Here is an 18,734-nt window from a genome sequence, read left to right as displayed (position 1 = left end):
ACGTTTTCTTTTAAGCTAACACTTTCAATAATGACTTGTTTTGTATAGGTTTGTGATTTTGTGTGTTCAACATATAAGCATTATCTTTTAAAACATTTGAAGAACATTCACAAATACAAGTTATCAAAACCTTATTAACTCTGATAATCATATCTTTAATTTGTTTTAAAGTAGCTTTGGATAATACTTGAAAAAAATTCCAGGTGTTGTTTAACTCAAGATACCGTGATAAATAAATGACAAAAATAGAATGTGTGAACAATGTATAAATATATTTATTTACACATATGTTTACAAAATTATTGTCAATCCATTTGGATATAACAACTTTTTTAACACTACAATGATAAGTTATTTCATAATTACAAACTGGACAGTGTAGAGTGGATTTATGAAGTTTATCAACTTCATACACTGTCCAATTTATCAACTCTGAGACAATCGATTGACTCCAAATTATATCAGGAAATTCGGATTAGACTTCACAACAGTTTGGTTTTCTTATTCTTTTTACTAAACTCAGTTGTAAATTTTTGTCATTAAAAACTAACCATATTCCAGACATCGATATACTCAAGGGTTCTATTTTTCCGGGATATTTTGTGAATATTTTTGTCAATCAGTCACACTGCTTGCAATCTGTGTCTGAAAGAAATTGCTTCAAAATATTCGTTTAAAGAAAAACACACCTATATAACCACTGTATAAACAGTTGAATGCTAATAATAGCATATGACCCTTTCTTCAGATGAAATCCCTCAATATCTATCAGAGTCAAAAGCATCATAATGTGTGAGCATATATTACTTGGGCACATACAATACAATCTCATCTCCTAGAAATAAACTAGTTATTGAATGTAATTGGTCAGAAATTTACAATTTCAAATCGATGATTAGATACCAAAACGGGTGTCGAACTGCTTCATGGAAGGCTTCTTCTAAGTGTCTCACAGTGTAAGAAACATTTGTCTAGCTAAAAAATTTAGTTGAAACCTACCTCTCACATTCTTAAACAGAATTGTATATTTAAAGTTTAAGCTAATGTGCATTTCTCTACACTGACGAAATAGAGTCTCTACAATATAAGACATACATTCAGTGGTTGCTTTATTAGGTACGTCTACTATTTAACGCAAATAGCCAAAGAGCGAATCAAATCATGTGACTACAACTTAATAAATAAAGCACACAGACATATTCAGGAGGTTCAATTGTTATTCGACCAAACATTAGAATGGGGAAGATGCGTGATATAAGCGACTTTGACCGTGGAATGATTGTTGGTGCTAGACGTGATGGTTTCAGCATCTCAGAAACTGCTGACCTCCTGGAATTTTCACGCTGTACAATCTCTAGAGTTTACAGAGAATGGTACGAAAAACAAAAGCATCCAGTGAGAGGTAGTTTGTGGGCGAAAACATTTTGTTAATGAGAGAGGTCTGAGAAAAATGGCCAGACTTGTTTAAGCTAACAGGAAAAATGCAAATAATCAAATAACTACTGTTTACAACAGTTGTGTGCAGAAGCGCATCTCTGAATGTACAACGTGTTTAACCTTGAAGAGGATGAGCTACAGGAGCAGAGACATTGCCGGGTTCCACTTCTGTCAGCTAAGAACAGACGGATGAGACTACAATTGGCATGGGATCACCGAAACTGGACAATTGAAGATTGGGAAAACGTCGTCTTGTCTGACAAATCTCGATTTCTTCTACGACACACAGATGGTAGAGTCAAGATTTGACGTAAACAGCATGAATCAATAGATTTATGCTGCCTTGTGTCAAAGGTACGGGCTCATGGTGGTAGTTTAACGGTGTGAGAAACGTTTTTTCTTGGCACCTAAGAGGCCCCTTAATACCGATTTAGCATCATTTGAATGCCACAGTGTACCTGAACATTGTTGCTGATCGTGTGCATCTCTTTACGGCCATAGCCTACCCGTTTTTTAATGGCATCTTCCAGCAAGATAATGTGCCATGTCACAAAACACGCATCATTTTGAGCTGCTTCCACGAACATGGCAGTGACTTCAATGAACTCCAGTGGCATGCACAGTCCCAAGATCTCAACCCAATAAAATACCTTTGAGATGAGGTGGAACGGGAGGTTTACAGCATAAATGTTTGGCCGATAAATCTACAGAAGCTGCGTGATGTTAATCAGTCAGCATGGACCAAAATTCCTAAGAAATGTTTCCAGTCTCCTGTTGAATGTATGCCGCGAATAATTCAGACTGTTTTGAAGGCAAAAGGGGTGCTACCCGGTATTATATAGGTGTATCTAATAAAGAGGCCAATGAGTGTAGGTAAATTCAAGCGGTGACTTCCACGTGATTTTTTTGTTTCTCCACTTTAATACATAAGACTGTCAATTAAAAAAAAAAGATTTGACTTTTCCAGCTGTACGTAATCACGAAAATTTTCTGGTAAACTTTCAATAGAACAGGCGTTAGAAATGGTATGCATTGAGTAAATATACATTTGTTGGAATTCACTACAGAACAATACAAGAATTGTATATGATTTCACAACAATTTGATAACACATTGCTAACAACTGGGCTTTATGGCTTCCAGTTCGATCCAATACCGAACAAGTGAAAGCATTTTGTAAACATCTTAAAGAACAATTGAAGAAAAACAAGACAGTTGTATGTTTCACAGATACATCATTTATTACGACTTTTGTTTCACCAGTAAAGTCATCATATAATGTTTATATCATTTCTAAGCAGTTGTGTAGATTTTTCAAAGACTTAATTGATTAAGTCATTGATTGATTCATAATCACACTTGTTTGCTTTTTTCACCTCCTCAGTAACTTACGTGCTGATAAATGTTCTTTCATCTTTGGAGTAGCTACATGGGATGATATTCATAAATTGACACATACATATGTTACATAGATGAAAAGTTAGTTTACCATTACTTCACAGAGGTAAAATAGGATAATAATTTCTTTAGGGCTAAAATTTTGCACTTAAGAAAATCAAAATAGTTAAATTAAATTGAAAAGTTTGTTGTGGCAATTACAATATGTAACACAAATTTTGTTCCTTGATAGTATATGTTATTTCTTAATTGCTTATGTTGTAAAAGTATATAAAATGGCCATTATTCCCTTTAAACTTTGCTTTTGTGATCTAGATAATGAATTTTAGAAATTAACCTATTTTCTATGTAAACACAGGCAAATTTGCACATTTTCATTTACATAAGGTCTGAATAAAACAACATATGAATCAAGATTTATATGTATTTATTCTAAAGTTATACAAAAATGAACAAAAATGTTTAGAAGTGAGTAGTTTTTCAAGATTTGCGACTGTAATGTAAATCACTTTTGCGTATCAGCCCCTAAATATAGTCTTCCATCATGTTTTTGTTATACGCTCCCAGGTTACAAAAGCAAAGTTTGAAGAGAAAAATAGGTCTTTACCATTTACTTAATGCATAAGCAATTGGGAAATAAGACTTTCTGCCCAGGAACAAAAAAAAAGTAAAATTTTGTTACAAAGTGTTACAGCATGGCCAACTGGATATTCACAGTTTATTCGTACATGGATATAGAGACATAAAGTCAACACTCTTGATCATTTCATCTTCCTTCATATCGTAACAAATTCTACCATCATAATGGAAACTGTCCGATATTTACAGGTGAGGAACTACTATGCAGTTCTTAAAGAAATTAATTAAATCAGTATCAGTTGATTTCATGTGATTTAATTCATGTTTCCAGACTGAAACAAAAGTTTACCCCTGAGCTTTTAGTTTATGTTGCCTGCCCTTTAAATGTTCCTTAATAGACCATAAGGACACATGGGCCTATTTACATGAACTACACCTTTGATGTAAACACCCATAAAATTCGTATATAGTGTTATGATCCTTACAGAAGTCATCAAAATTATAATTTATGATTTAAGCTTGCCACTGTTAAGATTGCTGCATGTAGTCTAATTGACTGTAGTTATTAGTTCTATTGTATCCATAATTATGTACAAGTGCTATAGATTTTGGTGGTATAAACTTGTTTATGCATATAGTCTTGCGTGCAGAAGCAATAATCGTGCGCCCGAAAGGGTCAATACCACAGGTGGCGAGAAACACATCTCTGAACTGTAGACATCATCAACGATGTTTTATCAACAGTATCTAATGAGATAAATTATATGAAAAATATGTGTTTCAACAAAGTTTACTCTCTACACTTTACCATCATACAAACACACTGTGAGGTTATGTATATAGTTAAGAACATACAACTTAAGGAATAATACCATAACTATCAAAAGACTTACTTTTATATCTCATCTTAAAAACCGAAGAGGCACCCTCCCTTAGGACGCTGTTGGTGCCAGTCTAGAAATCTTTCTCTTAAGGGTGTTACCAAGGTGTCTGGTGAAGAAAAGCTTTGATATTTTTAGCTTAACTTTGTATTAAACAGATGAAGAAAATATCCTTTCTGTAACTTAATTAAATCAAAGGTTTTAGGGATTGATGTCAATTTCACATGAATAAAGTTGTAACTATCGATAAATCATCCTAATTTTATGGGACTTGATGCTCATGACTGTTATTTTTCTGCTATTAACAATAACGTCGGTTTTATCTCTTGTTGGATAAAATGACTTAAAATGAAATCACCATCAAATGTTTTCGTGTTTTGACCTATGGCTATGTCATTCTTATGTTCTTTGGAAAATAAAACCCCGCAAAGCGCATCACATGCCTTGTATCCTTTAAATACAGTCTGTTTACTATTAAAATATAATTTACTTTATGTGTTTCGATCTCTTGATTGGTCGCGAAATAAAAAAGAAAAAATTTGTTAATGAGTCTTTAACATCATTGGATTGAAGACAAAGTTTCTACATCCTATACAACGTGTTTTGCAACAACTGTAAAATGCAGAACAATGTTTTGTCCTGCCGATGATAACAAAAGATAGTTTGCATTGAAAAAATTTGTCACATAATGACACTTTGTTTTCCTTTTTGGTTTTGTGTCTGTTGTTACAGTCTATTGATTTACAAAATAATCTGGTACAACCTACACAATGGAGGGGTTGATTGTTTATATAGTTTACTCTAACAGACATTACAATAACTCGTACAATAGTGATTATTTAAATTACTAAACCCTTTATCACAATCGGAATAGTAATATAAGACGCTGAGAAAGCTCTTCATTTATGTTATAACAACAAAATTGTTGTCATAGTCGTAATATCAAAGATAACTATTTTCTTGAAATGTCTTTTATTAAAGTTAATTTAAAACACAACATGTATTTGAACTTTTATATGTTGTTTAAATGTTATTATATCATCTATTCAAAAAGCTCCCAACTGGCTCAGCGGTATGTCTGCGGACTTACACTAAAAACACTAAAAACCGGGTTTCGATACCCGTGATGGGCATACCCGATAGCCCATTGAGTAGCTTTGTACTTAATTCAAAAGAACAACGATCAATGATGTGTGAATAACCAATCGAAAGCTCAGAATGTCCCTCTACTGACTCCCTGAGCCTTTTAAAAATATACAGATATGGAACCCTTTTTTCTACAAGATTCCAAGCAGTAAGGTAAGATTCTAGTGAGTTTGAAATTTCTTTTTATTTTTAGTGCAAATAAGAGACAAAAACGTGATATTTCTTTAAAAACATTTAGCCCAATGTGTAGCTTTGTGTTTAATTCAAAACAACAACAACAATATAAAATGATTCATTAAATGTTAACACTTTTTTCAGTCTGGTCAAGTTCGGTATTTGACAATATCATGTTGGGTAAAAATAGATATTTGTCTTTAAACATGTGCTACTTGTTTTATGTATGCCTGTTATGTATACGCTGTAATTCGTCATTGTTACCTAGTTTTAATTTAATGTTCTTCTTTCTTTCACACCTGTTAAATATCCTTAGAATATACTGCTTCTTACTTTACCTTTGGATTTTAAATGATGTGTGGTTTCGTCCATTCTGTACAATATTGTTAAATGAATTTAAAATGTTCGTGAGAGGCTGCCCAAATGAGTCTTCTTTAAATACAACATTAAATTTTGTAGACATGTAATTGTATTTACTTACATGCTTCGACAAAGATTTCGTGATATGACAATTACTAGATGTCTATTGAGGAAAAAGAAACATATATATAGAATGGTTTATTTGAACATGCCAAATTAATATTGTTATTTGATAACACTATTAGACATATAATTACCCCAGCTTTACTATCATTTGAGAGATATTTCATTTCTCGAGAACTCTAATTATTGTTCATAGTGTTTCATTTTTAATAGATGAATTGAATCTAAGTATATTTTCAAACCTTTATATACTGTGTGTAATTACTTTCAAGCATACTTTATAAAATACGTAATTTTTTCCTATTAATTTTCACAGCATGGCATGCCTAAGTGGTTAGGGCGCTGTATTCTCAATTTGAGGGTGAGGGCTCGATTCCCCATCCCACCAAACATGCTAACCCTTTAAGCCGTGGGGGCGTTATAATGTTACGGTCAATTCCATTATTCGTTAATAGGAGTGTAGCCCCAGAATTTGTGGTGAGTGGTAAGGACTAGCTGCCATCCCTGTAGTCCTTCACTTCAATTTTAGGAACAAGTAGCGCAGATAACTCTCATGTAGCTTTGCGCAAAATTCAAAACAAACAAACAATCTATTAGTTTTCAAGTAAGTCTGTGAAGTCTTGATTATCTTCAAAATTCTCTTGGCCTTCTGCTCGGAGATACCAAAAGAGTTCAAGAATCTAAACATACTGGCGAAAGGTTTCGTTGGCACTGGATAGAGTACACACACATATATGTATACTCATCCCTAATTTTGCTTTGAAATCCTTATTAACATATAGTTATGTTAAACAACTTATTATTCATCCATACTGATACCCATTAAACCAGTGTATTTGCTTGACGACTTTCAAAACCTCTTTGACTCCAGTATAGAGGCTCATATTTGACAACGTCTAACAAGTTTGAATGTTTTATTACATGTTAATCAATTTTAGGTAATTAGGTTTAGACACGCTTAAGAACCCCAAATTCATAAATCCCTCACTTCGAAAATTGTGGTAGTAAAAAAAAAATAAAAAAAAATATATATATATATACATATATACATATATATACTAAACATTACTAATAATTATTTTCAGTTAAGAACAAGGTCAATTAAGAACTTGGTACTACTTTATGTGGATACACCTTATGCTGCCTATAAAAGCACGACATTCACATTAAACTATCACTTTACTGATGTTGTGTTAATTAGTGCCTCTACCATATTGGGGGCAGGAATGCTAACTTCAAGAGGTGAGTTTTAACTCACTTACCCCCAAGTGGTAGTACCTTATTTTCTATTCATTTTATTCATTTATTTTTCATATTTTTATGTTTATCTCTTTCTTATTCTTATTTTAACTTGGGAGAGCAGTCACCTTTACACAACTGTTTACAGGCAGTGAAGGATGATATAGATGTGGGATGTTGTGGGTTTTAGCACCCACACCTCGCTCTCCTAATTTCTAAATTTCTAATCATCTCATGTGAAACTAGCGTACTGAAGATTAAGTTTGGTTTGTTTTGAATTTCGCGGAAAACTACATAAGGGCTATCTACACTAACCGTTCCTAATTTTGCACTTTAAGACACAGCTCAAACGGCGAGCATGTTTGGTGTGACGGGAATTATAACCCGCGACCCTTGGATTATGAGTGGAGCGCCTTAACCACCTGGCCATGCCCGGCCTGGAGGTTAAGACTGATAGACGGTGTATCACCACCACAATGTGGGCCCTACTTCCGTAGTCACCTCCAAAATCTAGCATATATTTTATAGTTCCACGTTGTAGCTTGTACCCTGGGATCTTTTTAAAAATATGCAGCGTATTTTGTTTAATTTTAATATGTTTTGTTTATGGCTTAAAATTTATGGTTATAATATATATAAACAAAAAACTAAAGTCGTTTGGTCAAAACGTTTTGGAGAAGTTTAAGAATCAAATAAGCAAAAGTATACTCTTCAATACAAAAAACGCAAAATGGATAATTTTGTTATTTTAAAGAGAAATATATGTAATAACGTTACAAACTCAGAGTATGTGATGTTACACGTGTTAAGGCACTGATTGTCAGACCAAAATGACAATAAAAGTTGTGCACTTTGAAAACGGAGGAAAACATCGGATTTTTCGCCAAATCGCGTGCGTGTCCAATAAATTTGTTTGAGAGATCTGCATGTTCTGCAAGTGCAACATGTGCAAAATTCCTATAAGAGTGACGGGTTCTCGGTTTCCATAGCTCAGTGTTAAGCCACCGACACGCAATACAGTTACGCCAAGACTGACTGAAGCATAACGCAACAACGCCATTGGTCGATTGGAAGCAGGCGAATCTCGATCAGATGTTGCCAGAGCTGTGAATGCCCACCCAAGCACCATCACAAGGCTATGGAATCGTCACCAACAACATGGATCAACTCGTGACCCTCCACGATCTGGCAGACCTCGTGTGACCACGCCCGCACAAGATCGCAACATCCGGTTACGTCACCTTCGGGATAGGACCACCACTCCGACGTCTTTTGCCTCAACCATACCAGGGCTGCGTAGGATTTCCGATCAGACCGTACGCAACCGTCGACGAGATTCTTAGGCCCCATGTGCAATCCATCATGGTGAACGTCAACGACGTTTTTCAACATGACAACGCCCGTCCACACACAGCCCGACTCGCCACTGTCTTCTTGAGACACCACAACATCAACGTTCTTCCCTGGCCCTCCAGATCACCAGATTTAAATCCCATCGAACATCTTTGGGACGAGTTGGACCGACATCTGCGACGGCGACAACCTCAACCGCAGACTCTACCTCAGCTTGCAGCAGCTTTGCAGGCTGAGTGGACAGCCATTCCACAGGATGTGATTCGTCATCTCATCGCTTCCATGGGCAGGAGATGCCAAGCAGTTATTGATGCTCACGGGGGGCATATTCGTTATTGACGTTGAGTGACGTTAAACTTCACCTAGTGAGCGTGGACTTCGCCTTTGCAGACTTTGGATGTTCAGCAGTGAATGTGCAAAGTTTCACACGTGTCATACAGAACTACCCGGAATAAACTTGTTAACAATTTGTCTCATATTTTGCCATTTGCGTTTTTTTTTTTGAAGAGTATACAACTGAGAATCACTATATAGATAATGCCATGAGGCTTACACTTCAATGGAAATTATAAACAGACGTTAAAATTTTATTTTGTCGTGAAAGTATAGGAAAACACAAGAAAATGCACCCTAACCACAATTTTTTAAACCTCGTGTAATTAAAGATTTTGAGAACAGTAATCTGATCTCACAATTGTTTTGGATATTATAAAGCAATGAACAACTGAAATATTTTTCATACAAAATCACTGTAAACCTACATATACTTAGTAATGAAAAAACGAAATGCAACATGTATATTCTTCTGGTAGCTCAGAGGAAAGACTGAGTGCTTATAACGCTGAAATCCAGGTAGGTACAGTGTAGGTAGTTTATTGTGCTTAACAACAAATAAACAAAAACATGATTGTACAAACTTCAATTCAGATCTTCCGTAACTATGGTCGAGAGTGAACTATACCTAAAGTCTTATTATTGAAAACACGTCTTGCATTTTTAATACATAAAGATGAACCGATATTCTACCAGAAAATAGAACCTTATCATGTTTAGTAAGGCAGTGAAAAGACATTGTAATGTCTGGATAATATACTTATGTTATTTCAGTACTTTATAAACAAACCAATCTGATAATAAATTGTTGAATTGAACTGAATGTTTACACAATAAAAAACGGAAGAATTACTTTGGAAAAATGTCTTTACTAAGTAGATTTTTCTTATATTTAATCGCTAACATAAAATGATAAAAACCCTATAAACTGAGCGCTTTCGAAAGGTAGATCTTTTTCAAAGGCAAACTGAAAATGTCATCGCTAACACAATATTAATAAAATTTGAAAGCTGTATAATTCATTAGTTGATCAAATATAATGTAATTTTCATACAAAACTTTAATGAAATAACTGGAAAATGTATCTAAATTACCAAACATTAGCATTCAAACTCTTATTTTTGTGTCTCTAATACCTAAATAATAAATCGACGTTATGATCGAAATGAATTTTAGATCACCTTTGCAGTTCTTGTCATACACGTGCAATTAAATGAGTACGTTAAGAAAAACTGCGACAATGCAAAGATACATTTCAGTTTGTAGTTCAGCTAATTACCATGAATAGCACAATATTTCTAAACATTAAATAAATAAACATATATTTATCGACCTAACCAGCTTTCAATCGTAAAAAAAAATGAAATCTTGCTTTGGTGATATTCAATATATGGATATAGTTTTAAACATTTTCTTTTACACAGAAGTTTATGATGACTGTGTTGACCATGATCTCATTGTATTCTACACACTAAATTGTTTGTGTATTTTGGTCTCAAAAGCATGAATCGATTAGGGACAACAATAATTAACGTTTGATACGTACGTAACTAATATTCTTAAATTTATTAGAAGATATTTTTCTTCTTTACGAGTTTTGTTTATCATAATAATTAATTGTAATTGCATATGCAAAAACGGCTCGTTTGGGTTGAGAAAATATTTTACGTTCGCTCTTCTACGTAAAATATTTTCTCAACCCAAACGAGCCGTTTTTGCATATATATTTCTACAAGTGGGTTTTCTCGACATCACTAATTGTAATTGTCATTTCAGTATGGCATGGACAAATTTTCATTTTGAACCAAAAGAATTACGTTGAACTGACTTCTATAGAATTGCGATTTTTGTTTTGTAGTGCCATCTCTTGAGCTAAACAGAAGGTATAAAAGTGTGGGCCATGCGTGGAATAAATACCCCGTATCTTGCTCTAACTGTAGCAATCGACAAATTTATAATAATAATAAAACACATAGAAATATCTGTGTCCGGTTTGCTCAGATAATCTTCATAACTAAAGTATATGGACAATTTTCGTAATAGCTTTGGACGATAGGGGACAATATGCAGTTATAGTTTTTGAGAGGGCGCTATGGTAGTATAATAGCTCGGTGTTGCAGCTTACGAAGGACGAGTTGATTGTTACTGTTGGGTAACTAAGTGTGAGTAATTTGGACATTGCTGTTGTGTAAAAGCGTGTAATAAGAAGGTCGGATAGTATATGAATTTTTTTCTATTATCAAAGGATTTCCGAGTTCATTCTATTTAAAAAACTAATTGATAGATATTGATCACGAATCACATATACGGTCAATATAACAACGCGAGCTTACAGCAGGAGACAACGCCCTTGAAGTTGAATTGTATGTGTGGAACCATCAACACTTAAGTGAGGGAAAACTGTGCCATCATGACCATGGAAACGTATTCAGTGCTGGTAAGTGTTTTTCCGAAGGAAGAAATTTGGTTGAAACTAACAATACTACAACGAAAAGAAGCATGTAGAATGTTTTTATATATTATGTTGAACATATAAACTTTTTAGCAGGAAAACATTTTCTGGTGTTTATGACAACGATTCTTGTAATTTATATTTTACACATAAAGGTTCATTGTTAGTAATCTGAAACGATGATAGTTTAACGTTACATGTGGGTAAGTAATATCAAACAACAAATTTATAAAGTTGAACATCCTTCACACAGTTAATGTGTAAAGCAAGTGCCAATGACAAGTACAACTGACGCTTATGCATGTCAGTTATACCTTCTTTACATGAGATAAAACTGAGATGTTTAACGGACAGCAACTTAGTGTGAAAGGAGAGATCATAATAAATATGAATGAAGATGAATCTCGTATTTTTTGTGAGATTGACGTTTTGATGGCGATCCCGCTTCCAGTTTATCAGAAAAAATCCTAACATGAAAGTAAATTACATAACATACAGTGCTCTGACGTTGTAAAACTACTACGTTATTATTTCTTTGCACCATTTTACAAGATTGAATTATACTTGTAGGGTTGTGATTTCAGTTCTTATTTTCTAAATTTTCCGAAATTGTTTTGGCATTAAAACTCGCAAATGAAAACTTGGAAAAATTCGTTATTAATATTTGTCACTGGTTTAATAAGACTTACCTTCAATATTAGTTTCTTAAATTTAAAAGAAAAACGAGTAAAACTAAACTTGCTGTACGTTTCAATTTTATATGAAACAACTAATCAAACATTTCTTAAAAAGCAACCAGCTTTACTTTCAACAATAATAGAGAAGTGTACAATATATCAAATAATAAATAGAAAGAAATTTAATATCAAGATATTCCAAGCGCTAGAATCTGATAGTATATTTTATTTTGTGTAGACCTTCCTAGCACGATGAATTTCATAAAAGAACATTCATAGTTTTGGCACTAGTCGCTTCTATCAAAACTGTTTCCAGTCCATCACACAGTGGATTCGCTGAAGCATCGACGTGCTTGTGTAACAATCTGTAAAGGTCTTTTTTCAGCCTACCTACAATGTTCAATACTATTTTTTTTGCTCCTCCTTTAAAACTAATATTTTTATGTAATTATATGTAGTTAAAAGATGTGAAACATTTAAAAAAATTTAAATGACATAAGTAATGCCTTTTTTTTTTTTTACAAAATAATATATCTTTCTTAGAAATGGATACGTATATTGAAAAGCTTCGGGGTTTGTGTTACATTGCGTAAAAATTCGCTGTTCATTGTGGCAAGGAATATGTTACTAAAAAATTTAACTTTGTTTTGCTCTACTGTTCCTATTAAGTGAAAATAATTTCTTATGCACATTTTTATTACATTCAGCATGCTTCTCATGAAAGCATTGTTTATTAAATTGAACGTTACGTGTTTAAGTTAACCCTACCACAAAGAGAGTAGTTTTAATGTCAAGACGGAAGGAGAGAATGAAATTAAAATAAATAAATGCATAAAGATATTTCTATAATGAAATTAATATATTTTTAATAGCGTGAACTACGTCAATCGTAACATGCTTGTGTTTTTCGTTAACAAGAAATACTGGTTTTATATAGACGAGAAACAACAAACAAAAAAAAACTTAAAAACTTGCCAATATTTTGAAAATGAATGCTTAGTTTAGGAGTTTGAAAAGCATACAGATTTGATTATGACTAAAGTAAACTTTAAATGCGGAACTCTTACCTAATTATTTAATAAGTTATGACCATTCTGAGGTTCCTAATAATTTTATTTATTACAATTTGTTCTTAAAAGTTAGAAGAAAAAAATAAATGAAGTACGAACAGTACAATAATAAAATTCTTGCTGAAAATATTGCAATATTCGTATTTTCACCGTGTCTAAAAAGAACATAAAAGGCCACTGTGGAAAAGATAGTATCATTAACTCGATATATAAAAGAAACTTTAATGTTTGGATCCTATCTACATATAATGTGTACTGTATTTTCATCCTTTTAAAAAAAAGAAGCTATAAACAAAGAGAAGAGTAAGCCTTACTTTTAATTCGTTTGTGAAACTGTTTTTTTCTCAGTGTCGTTTCTCGTGATTAACCAACCTAGGAAAAATATTGCAGAAGTTTTATCAGATTTTCTTGAACTGAAAAGCGCATGACTGTCGCGATATTCAAGGGAAATCTGCCTATACTGGCTGTAGCAGAAACAACTCGCTCGAAATATCGACAAACTGCACGCCGGTGCTGTTTTGTGAGAGGGAAGCCTCGATTGTCTGCAGCTACGTGAATTTATCGACTGGTGTACTCAAGATCCAACTCCCTCCTATCCTCCATCTTTTAGTCTGCTGCCACACTAGTTCCACTGCAGGAAAATAAATGATATGACATCTAGTTTACCGCAGTGTCCAATATTTGTAACGCAATGATAGCAATAGTTTACAAGTTTTTACATTTCTTTGGTGTTGTGTTTCTTTTGCTGTATGGAAAATATTAAACTGGTGGTTTGTTCGTGTTTAGAAACTAGTTATCTATGGCTTCTTCTGGAAGAGATTGAAGTGGTACATTGTTCCTGTTTGAAACTCATTTGGTCTTCTGGAAAATTCAGATTGCCTGTGTTTAAGAATAACAGTGAGTTATTTATGGCATGTTATGGAATATAATGTAACGGTGTATTGTTTATGTTTAATGAGAGGCTCACGAAGCACTGAAACGGTGCTTTGATCTTGAAAGACACTAGTAAGTTGCCTATTGCATGTTATGGAAAATACTGAAACTCTGAATTGTTGATACTAAGTTATCTACGGCATGGTGTATGTTTTAAATATGGTATAATAATTTTGCTTAATTCGATAATTTTATGTTGCATAATCCACTTGTACAGAGGGTACCGTTATTTAAGGATACTTTCAGATTTTGCAAAGTTTTGATTATGGCGTTAAAAAAATAAATACATTCTGTCCGTTGAGTCATGTTTCTGTCACTAGAACTTTTGACGTCAAGTACAAATGTAGACTAGATAACAGAATATCTGAAGTTGCTTGTTATTTAACTAGCAAATGATTTACATGTTATATTTAAAAAGCCCAGAAAAGTAAATCGTTGAAATAATTCTACCATATTTAATTTTGTTGATGTTAGAAATCCTCATTTTGAAAATATTTTGTCCAGCTAACGACTGAGCTATTTGCAGTTTTCTTTATTTTTGACATAAAACTTTGGAAGACATTCGTACTGCAATAGAACAAAGTGCACAAAGCCGGTATGTTATGACTTTAATGTTTTTAAAAACATTTTGTAATGTTTCTGGAGTGAACTAAGTATTTTGTAAATGTTGATTTCGCAAACAACTGACAGCGACATCTTTGCATAAACACCTAGAACACTGCACAACAAAGTTTTTGCTTATTGAACACTGTTGGGTGTTCCTTGTAGATTTTTGGCTGCTGATCACGAAAATCACATTCAGATTTGCCCATCACGTACCGCTTCATCGAAATCTTCAGTTTTGCTACAATGGAAAAACGATATCAGGACAATTGGAATCCATCAATGCTTGCTGACTGCTGTTGGACACTGCAACGTGATGCACCTGACATTGATTACAAACGAAAATCAGGAGCAAAACACTTTTAATTATGTTGAACTTAATAGCGTATTAGAAACATAAACGCAATTAAATACGTTATTGCCGGTAAACAGTTAACTGTCTATCTCTGAGTTCCTACGTGATGAAGCAAAACCAAAACTATATTTGTGCATACCCACCAGGTACCTGTTACAATCAGCAAAAACTTTTCAGGAAGCAAAACTGTTTTAAAAAAAAATTGTTGTGCAGTGTAATTTTTAATTTCATAAATTTATACATACGTAGTTATCTATGTTCTTTGAGTTGACTGTTAAGTCAAGTTAAATAACTTGTACCCGTGTTTGCGTCACTTAAAAAAAAAAAAAAAGTATTGAAATATACGATTAATTTCCACTGCTGTGAGATTCCATATAAATTTTGTGGATATTATTATAATAGGACATAATGAATTATACTTGTCGTATCTTCATTGCTATAAATTTTATTTGGAAAAGCTTGATCTCCCTCAAGGAAACAGGCATTTGTTGTATGGTAGTTGGTGTGTCTAAAAGGCTTATGTTTTGACTCAATCAGGAATATATTTCACTGAAATGGTTAGGAAAATCAGTAGAATGTTCATGATGAACGCTGTTAAATTTGCTGATTTCCTCAGCAAGAGACTGGTAATTATAAAGAACGTATATTTTACTTGGAGGTGTTATTTCTTAAGTTGTGAAAGACTTGATTGCAAAGATACTGTTGTAGGGGGTGAACATAGTAAAGAAGAAAAGAGTTGTGTAAAGACTGTTTTGAATGTGACAAAGGCTTTAAAATTGAATGTGTGGTTTAAAGCAGAGGAGTGAGACAGATAAAAATATTAGTAGTAGATGTAAGATGTATTGTGTGTTAATTAATTTAAGTATTACATATAAAATGTGAGAACAGGATTAAACAAGGAATTTGATGCAGATAAAACGGTGTTTGAAAAAGTAAGAGTTGCATTAATGCATACGTATACAAGTTTTGTGGTTTTTATGTGGTGACACTAAAAGCGGCAAACGTGTGGTCAAAGGTAAAACGTATTTGGTGGTATTTTGGTACAAAAAACTTAATGATTTTGTAAGTCGATTGCAAGTCATTGGCGCTGGTAACCATGGCTTCAATATATATAAAGTAGAACATTTTATTTCAGGTATTTCGTATTTCCTCATTTCTTTCTTTGTAAACTTATTTTTATATCGAATGTTTTTAGTTTATTTTTTCAATAAATGTTAAATTCATTGTTGTAAACCAGATTTAAGTTATTCTGAACTGTGGAGACTGTTTGTTTAGAATGGGAAACTAATCGAGTAAATTTGGTCCTTCCTGTTGGGTAAAAAGTAGATGTAATTGATTATTTGTTCTCCGAATAATGAACGTATTAAAATTATTCCTTTTCTCAAATTTGTCACTGTATAGATATTTTATATGAAGTCATGTTTTTAATTTTATCCACTACAATGTCAGGAGACATTTTTATAGTAAGTACGATTCGCGTTGAAGTAATGTGTGGCTGTTTTAAAATTATTGAATATTTGGTCCAACTAAAATTTGTATGTACTCTACAAATCGTATTTTTTGAGAAATAGCATATGCAGTTATGCATATTATGAGTTTATATCGATATAAATGTAATAAGTACAGCGAAGTTTGCAAAGAATTCGGTAGGTTTTCCATTGTTGTGGACAAGGCTTTAACTTAAATATTTTAAGCCAGGTCATATTTAAGTTTTTACCTTTAAACTCGGAATTTCGGCGTCAGCAAGCCTGAGAAGTTTACATATCTGACCGACAAGTCTAATGTCACGATACGAAGCCAACCTTCATGAGCTAGCAAGAACGTTCACCTCACGACTAGAGGTGTAGACCAGGTGTCTGTTGTATCGTTGTTTCAGCCATTTCTAGTCTGATACAAACAGCTTTGCAGGCGAAGTTAAATATTCGCGTACGTCGTAATTTCTTTCTTTTTTTCTTTTCAGAGTTTAGCTTCAGTCCACGTCGGTTTTTGGACAAAGTTACATTGCCAGCGGCGTTCTATCGAACACTATTTTGATAAAATTAAAAAAAAAATGTATAGCAAATTCTCTTTAAAGTCACTATATTAGACCTTTACAAAGTCTAATAAGCGGCCTAACGTATTTGCTGTGATTTAACGCGCCTGACTAAACGATTGCAGTGACATATTTTGCATACCTTCTTGCTGAAGATACTGGCAAATAATAAAAAGATACTACATTTTTGTACTGTTGGGGAAACATTTTCTTTACTCGGATATTGGATATTTATTCTTATCGTAAGTACAAATTTGCATCATAGTATGTTGGTTTTGTCGTAGGTTTGTACTGAACGCCTGATATGAAGCAGTGCCCTGGTGGATGTCTTTATTTTGTGACTATTAAAAACTAGCCTTCGAAATAACATATTGTTATTGTTGTGTACTTTAACTATACGCACTTTGAAAATGAAAAGAGCGTCAAATTCATTAGTTGTTGTTTGGAGCTTTCCTTTATTATCGTACTTGGAGCTTGTAGACCACTACAATGTGTGCTTAAGTACGGTATCTCGTTTCCGAAGACTGAAGTGCTGTGTAGATTACGTGCAGAAGTGATACTTTAAAATGACGAGCTGCAAGTTTTGCACAAGAGTCTCGATCCAAAACATGTTTCATCTGTTTGGTTCACGTTCTTGTTCTCTAGTTTGTTGTTTCTGTGTATTCCAATAAATCTTTTGAAATGTAACGAGAGTTGTTATCCAGAATAAACATGAGAATCACTCAAATATATGAAAGTCTCATATATTTGTGATGTATAAGGAATACAGATCGTGAGAGTGATTGTTACTGATATGAGAACGAAGAATAGCTCTCAGATATGTGAGGTTGAGTAATAATGTTAGCTTCTCCGTAGGTGAGGATAAGGAATAGTTAGAAAAATAAAGACAAAAGATACCTAACAAGTACATCATTGTATAAAATACGTTACTTATACGCGTCAAAATTTAATCAAATGTTCTTTACATAAATTATCTGGTAACTGAATTTGCGGTATCTGTGTTATTCAACAGATACGTTCTGTGCAGTCTTTGGAACATCCTGTGATTGAAGTGTCGGAATAGGTGAACAAGTTATTACAAAGTGTAAAACAAAATTATGTGAAAAATAGTGGTTTGTAATTCTCTTAAAAATGCCACTAGCTATTGCAAACAAATGCAATATTTTTTGGTATTAACATTTGTACATTTCTATCGTACTTTTGTGTATATTATTGTTTAGTGTATAGTTTGCTGTTATTATATAAGGAACGGGAGTTTTTAAAATATAATCATAATTTAAGCATTGTATAGCAGTATTAAAATATGCATAGCTATCTACATTGGTAGTAGAAATGCTCATTGTAGAATACTTTGTACATGATAAAAACAAGAACGTTAACTTTCACATTCTGTCACATTTTACATGACATAATTCGTTTCTGTATTTGTATTAATTATAATTCTAGTCATTTTCTAGTATGCATATATAATTCGTAATTTTAATGTTGTAGTTCTTCATGTCAGATTCACGCTGTTAGTCTGAAGCGCAATTGTATTTGGTAAACCAATTTCCATAACTCGGGTTTCATTAGATACAGCAAAAAACACT

The 18,734-nt window shown here is 33.2% G+C and overlaps 1 pseudogene across 2 annotated transcripts in view; it reads left to right on the top strand.

Annotated features, from left to right (window-relative positions):
- Positions 1–11,132: 11,132 nt before the first annotated feature.
- The window catches only part of LOC143229163 (toll-like receptor Tollo pseudogene), a 65,742-nt pseudogene continuing 58,140 nt past the window's right edge, over positions 11,133–18,734 (top strand). The window contains exons 1-2 of one of the 2 annotated variants that reach the window (XR_013015703.1): positions 11,133–11,460; positions 12,391–14,119. The product of XR_013015703.1 is annotated as a toll-like receptor Tollo pseudogene, transcript variant X2 (transcript). The remainder of the gene's footprint in view (positions 11,461–12,390; positions 14,120–18,734) is intronic. The other variant, XR_013015702.1, reaches the window with a different exon arrangement.

Source organism: Tachypleus tridentatus, chromosome 10, assembly GCF_004210375.1.
Source record: "Tachypleus tridentatus isolate NWPU-2018 chromosome 10, ASM421037v1, whole genome shotgun sequence".
Taxonomy (NCBI): domain Eukaryota; kingdom Metazoa; phylum Arthropoda; class Merostomata; order Xiphosura; family Limulidae; genus Tachypleus; species Tachypleus tridentatus.
The sequence above is the reverse complement of the archived record's forward strand: the minus strand, read 5'-3'. Positions and strand labels throughout refer to the sequence as shown.